The following is a 6,506-nucleotide window of genomic DNA, read 5'->3' as shown; positions in this document are numbered from 1 at the left end:
TGACCAGTTCTTTTTGGTACAGTGACTCTGTGTATTCCTGCCATCTTCTCTTGATGTTTCCTGCATCATTCAATATTTTGCCCATAGAATCTCTCAATGTTGCAACTCGAGGCTTAAATATTTTTTCAATTCTTTTATCTTGAGAAATGCCGAGTGTGTTCTTCCCTTTTGGTTTTCAAATTCCAGGTCTTTGCACATTTCATTATAGTAGTTGGTTTTGTTCTCAAGCTGCTCTTTGAAATCTTCTGTTCAGCTCTTTTATCTTGTCATTTCTTCCATTTGCTTTAGCTACCCTCTGCTCAAGGGCAAGTTTCAGAGTCTCTTCTGTCATCTGTTTTGGTCTTCTGTTCTTTTCCCATCTTTTTAGTGATCTCTTACTTTCTTTATGGATAATGTTCTTGATATCCTCCCACAATTCTTCTGGTTTTCAGTCATTGGTATTCAATGCATCAAATCTATTCTTTAGATGATCTCCAAATTCAAGAGTGATATATTCAAGATCATATTTTGACTCTTGTGGACTTGTTTTAATTGTCTTTAACTTCAAGTTGAACTTTCATATGAGCGTTGATGGTCTGTTCCACAATCAGCTCCTGGCCTGGTTTTGGCTGAAGATACTGAGCTTTTCCACTGCCCCTTGCCACAGATGTAGTCAATCTGATTCATGTGTGTTCCATCTGGTGAAGTCCATGTGTAGAGCCACTGTTTGTGTTGTTGAAAAAAGGTGTTTGCAATGAACAAGTCGTTGGTTTTGCAAAATTCTACCCTACGAGTTCTAGCATTATTTCTGTCACCAAAACCAAATTTTCCAACTATCGGTGATTCTTCTTTATTTCCAACTTTTGCATTCCAGTCACCAGTGATAATAAATACATCCTAATTGCATGTTCTGTCAATTTCAGACTGCAGATGTTAATAAAAATCTTCAATTTTTCATCTTTGGCTTTGGTGGTTGGGACATAAAATTGAATAATATTCATATTAATGGGTCTTTCTTGTAGGCATATGACTATTATCCTATCACTGACAGCATTGTACTTCAGGACAGATCTTGAAACATCGCTTGTGATGATGAATGCCACGCCATTCCTCTTCAAACTGTCATTCCCGGCATAGTAGATCACATGGTGGTCTGATTCAAAGTGGCCAAAACCAGTCCATTTCAGCTCACTAATGCTGAGGATATCAATTTTTATGTGCTCCATTTCATTTTTGACACCTTCCAATTTTCCTAGATTCATAGTTTGTACATTCCATGTTCTGATGATTAATGGATGTCTGCAGCTGTTTCTCTTCAATTTGAGTGGTGCCACATCAGCAAATGGTGTTCTCAAAAGCTTTACTTATCCATAGGAGTAATGCTGGGTTTACTCAGATGTTGCAGCTCTTTCCCAGTCCTATTTTGAGAGCCTTTTAGCCTAACTGGACTATTGCTAAAGTTGTTCAGTAATGTATCAAACAGTGTTTCTTTGCTATTCATAAGGTTTTCCCTGGCCAATTCTTTGAGAAGTGGATGGCCTCTTCCTTTTTCCTAGTCTGTCTCAGTCTGTAAGCTGGGCTTATACCTGTGCACCATGTGCATCCCACTGGGTTTGAAACACCAGTGGCTCAGCCTCAAAACTCACATCAACACATCACCATGGTAGGACAAACAGACAGACAAGTTTGTCTCCCTGTTGGAAACCTCTCATATCACCCTTACCTGGGTCCCTGTGGCTGACTCCTCCTCTGTCCAGATTCCTGGGCCTTTTAATTCCCTTTCTCCTGCTCTCCCACCCTGCTGCTTTGGGTGTGCCTGAGTTCCCTCTCCTCATCTGGATCCCTGTGGCTGACTGCTCCTCTGTCCAGGTTCATGGCTTTTAATCCCCTTTCTCCCACTCTATTGTCTTGCTGCTTTTGGCATGCCTGGGTTCTCTCTCCTCACCTGGACCCCTGCCACTGACTGCTCCTCTGTCCGGGTACCTGGCTTTTTATCCCCTTTCTCCCACTCTCCTGACCTGCTGCTTTGGACATGCCTGAGTTCCCTCTCCTCACCTGGATCCCTGCAGCTGAATGAAAAAGAAGATAGTAAAAAAGGAGATGTGAAAAAATATTTCACTGTGGCCTCAATGAAAAAGGAAGGCCAGGAGAATATGAATGTGTTCCAACTGTGGTGTTGTCGAAGAATATTGAATATACCATACTCTTAAGAGAATGGACAAATCAGTTTTAGGAGATATAGGAGCACTGGTGGCATAGTGCCTTAGGCATTTGACTGCTAACCAGAAGGCTGGTGGTTCAAATCCACCAGCCACTCCTCAGAAGGAAAACTGGACAATCTACTTCCATAGAGACACTGCCGTGGAAACCCAAGGAGGTGTCTCTGAGTTGGGACTGACTTGATGGCCATGAGTTTGGTTTTCTTTGGTTTAACAACAGTAACTGTTTAAAAAGTGTTCTATTCTAGCCACTCTTTTATCCACACCACAACAGTTTGGTGCAGTCATGGCAATATTATTATCACCAATTTACAGATGAGGGAGTTCTGAAAGTTGAGGTGACACTAACAAAGAGTCACAGCCTCAGTTCTTTTCTCTCCAGTATGCTATACCTATTGCAGTGTTGGGTAACTGCAGATTCTCAATGCTTCCTTGATTCCTCATCAGGTCTTTTATATGCCATGGAATCTGCATGAGGGCAGGGCGTTTTCTCTTTTTTCTCTTCTTTGAAGAACTTTGGAGAGCCTTGGAAACCTCATCTGAGCCCTGACATCTGGCATCCTGGCCACCAGAAGCAGGTGATCAGCATCTTATCACATTGGACCCTGAGAAAACTTTCATTTCATAAATGCATGGCAACATTATAAATGGATGAATGAATTGGCTTTGTTTCCTTGCATAGAAATAAGCATATTTTGAAATGACAGAAGCTGCTCATCAGTAAGAGGAATCTGTCTCAAGGAGCCCTGGTGGCATAGTGATTAAGTGCTCAGCTGCAAATTTAAAGGTCAGTGGTTTGAGCCCACTAGCTGCTCAGCAGGAAGAAGATGTGACAACTTGCTTCCATAAAGATTACAGCCTTGGGAACCCTCTGATGTAGTTCAACTCTGTCCTACAGGGTCAGTATGAGTCATAATTGACTTGATGGCTACAGGTAATGTCCCTGTCAGTGTCTACTGCTGTTGCTGCAGTTCATTTGCCTCATCTGAAGGACAGTGGTTTCTTTTTCACAAGCCATTGCTGTTGGAAAGTAAAAGGGATTTTTTTAGTGGGATGTCTTCTTTCATGGAGGCTTGCTCCAGAGTGAACTCTCAGTTCTGGCTTTGGTACCTCCACAGAGTGAAGTGGGAAGCAGATGTGCACTGGGGACAGGTGGCATTTATACCACTCGAAGCAAGTGATGGCAGAAATAGTAAAGCATGAATCTAGTGCTGTTATTATACTGCATCCCTAGCCAGCTCTAGTGAAGGAAATCAGGAGTGGGAGTAATACCACCATCATAAATTGTCCCATCACAGGCCTTGGATAGATCTGTTTCTGGGCTGCCATCTCTGTCCTGGTACAAAATAATCAGGGATAAAATGAAAAGATTTGAATCTCAGTTTATGTGTGTAATGCTAATTAATTTTTCAAATCAATAATACCTTGAGATTGTCCTTTGAGGAAGCTCACATTTTTTTTTTTCATATACTGAGTAATAAAATTTTTGTTGTTGCTGTTAGCTGCCGTTGAGTGGATTCTGACTCATGGCGACCCCATGTGTGCAGAGCTGAACTATTCTGGAAGTTTACAATTTAACAATGATCAAAATATATTTGAAGCACAGGGAAAATAAAGTTGAAAGAGGCTCAGGCATATGTTCAAGGAACTCTGTGTCTAGTGGGAGAGACAGCTGAACAGAAAATGGCATATGTCAAACTGCATGTGCATTGTACAGGTGACATAGGCTAGCCAGTGCTATGCAAACATACAGCCCAAGTTTAATAGCAGGATCTGGGGAAGACTTCACCAGTTATATTTGAATAAGTTCTGAAAGTGAGTAGATGTTTGGCAGATGGAGCAGGAGATCACCAAATTTATGAGTTTAGAGCTCAAAGTCAAGAACTTGGCGAGAGTAGGCAAATTACCACATGCAGAGAGATGATATGGCCAAAACTGGCAACAAGAAAATTTCACTCTAAGGTCCTCAATTCTGATGTGCCCATTTATCATAACAGATGGCCCTGGCTGTGTTTCCTTATCCTCCCTAGGTGAATGGGGAACTCTGCTACCTGCAGGACCAGTGTGGCCTAGAGATCAAAGAAGAGGGACTGGGATATTGTCATAGTCTGAGTTCTCTAGAGAAATAGAATGAAAGAGAGGGGGATGGGGAGAAAGGGACAGAGAGAGAAAGAGGGAGGGAGGAAAAGATGGAGAGGGAGGAAGGAAGGGAAGAATGGAGAGAGAGGAGAAGGAAAAGGAAAATGAAAGAGAGAGGGCAGGAAGAAGGAAGAAGGAGAAGAAGGAGAAAAAAAAAAAAAAAAAAGGAGGAAGAGGAGGAGGAGGTGGAAAAGGAGAAGGAGGAGATAAGGAAGAAGGAGAAGAAGGAGAAAAAAAAAAAAAAAGAAGGAGAAAAGAGGGAGGTATACAGAGAGACTTACTGCAAGGAATTGGCTCTTGAGATTGTAGGCCAGGTAGCAAGCTAGAGATTCCTGTCAGCTTGTATCCCAAGATCCATAAATCAGGCAACAGAAACAGTGTAGAGTGAAGAGGGAGAGAGAGAGCTGGGACAAAATACCTATTTATAGTCTGAAGGCAGAATACACCCTAAGGAAAGTCCCTTTTTTTTTTGATTGATTTATAACATTACATTATGTTACTTTATGGAGAGTGATTACATTGCATTGCATTAGACTATAAATGAAACAGAAATGAGGCTAGTGTTTGGCCAAACCAATGAGAACAATAGCTTAGCCAAGCTGACACATAAAATTAACCATAGCAAACAAGGATATTGTTGTTAGGTGCCATCAAGATCGTTCCAACTCATCATAACCTTATGCATAACAGAATGAAACACTGCCCTGTCCTGCACCATCCTTACAATTGTTGGATGCTTGAGCCAGTGTTGCAGTCAGTATATCAATCTATCTTGTTGAGAGTCTTCCCTGTTTTCAGTGGCAATTGTTTGGTGTAATGTGCTAAGAAAAGTTCAGAGGCTGGGTTAGAGCTCAGAAGAAAATATGTTGACTTAATTAGCAATGGCTCACAAAGGCTTGCAAAGGATATGGTGACCCATGTCCTCTTTGTCCTTTATGTGTGAGGCACCATGAGTTATGGAGAATGTGATATGGATGTCAGTCTTAAGAGTCCCATAATGTATTTGGAGCAATGACACAAGCATTCATGCAATAGTTAAGAAATTGTACTATATTAATGTCTATTAATATATAGATTTTGTAGTAGTGTAACTATTATACACCACAATAGCTATTGTTTTGGCTTTTATTTACTAGGCGATATATAATTATATAGGGAGCTCTGGTAGCATAGTGCCTAAGGCACTTGACTGCTAACCAGAAGGCTGGCAGTCCAAACCCACCAGCCACTCCTCGGAAGAAAGGTTGGGCAATCCTACTTCTGTAGTGATACTGCCTTGGAAACCCAAGGAGGGGTTGCTATGAGTTGAGGCCGACTCAACAGCATATAACAACAAGAACAATATATAATTAGATGCCATAATGACAGGCAGCTACTTCCATAGTAATTCAGAGGAGGAAAGCCACATTTCTGGCTTGGCTTGTTGGAAAGGCTTTGTTCTAGACTCTGGGAATGCAATAGTGAGGACACTGTGTGGGCCTTTGTAGGTGTCAGGTGAAGCAGAGGGACAGGGAAACTAGCTCTCATGCTATGGTGTGATAAGCGCTATGCTGAAGTCCTCTCTAAAGGAGAATGGGGAAGCAGTGACAGCTAAGCAGGGACATTAACCAGGTAAGGAAGTATTTGAATGACATTCCAGGTGGAGGGACAGCATATGCAATGCCAGGAAGGAGAGAGAGAGAATGATCCATTCAGACACTACAAGCAAATTCGTATGGGTATTGCCACTAGGGCAGGCAGATGGCAAAAGATGAACTTAGAGAGGTTCATGAGAAGATCTGTAAGTCTTGTCCAGGAGTTTGAATTTGGCCACCAGGACAGTGACACTCTGGAGGCATAGTGAGCAGAGAAAAGGCATGATAGTGTCACTAAGTCATCAGGGATGGATGGATTGGAGAGGGATGCAGCTAGGGGCATGGACTCCACTTAAAAGGACAGTTCAGTGATCCAGGAAAACAGCACTGAGATGCCAAACAGAGGTAGAGGCAGCAGGGGGAGGAGAAGGAGGGAGAGTTCAAAAGATAAGAATGCTAATAAGGTAGTGTTGTTGTTGTTGTTATGTGCCGTTGAGTCGCCCGACTCATAGCGACCCCTCCTTGGGTTTCCAAGGCAGTATCACTACGGAAGTAGGATTGCCCAACCTTCCTTCCGAGGAGTGGCTGGTGGGTA

The sequence above is a fragment of the Orycteropus afer genome, unplaced genomic scaffold (genome assembly GCF_000298275.1).
Source record: "Orycteropus afer afer isolate SDZICR_OR568_19922 unplaced genomic scaffold, OryAfe1.0 scaffold00013, whole genome shotgun sequence".
NCBI classification, from domain to species: Eukaryota; Metazoa; Chordata; class Mammalia; order Tubulidentata; family Orycteropodidae; genus Orycteropus; species Orycteropus afer.
This window is presented reverse-complemented; position numbering follows the sequence as displayed.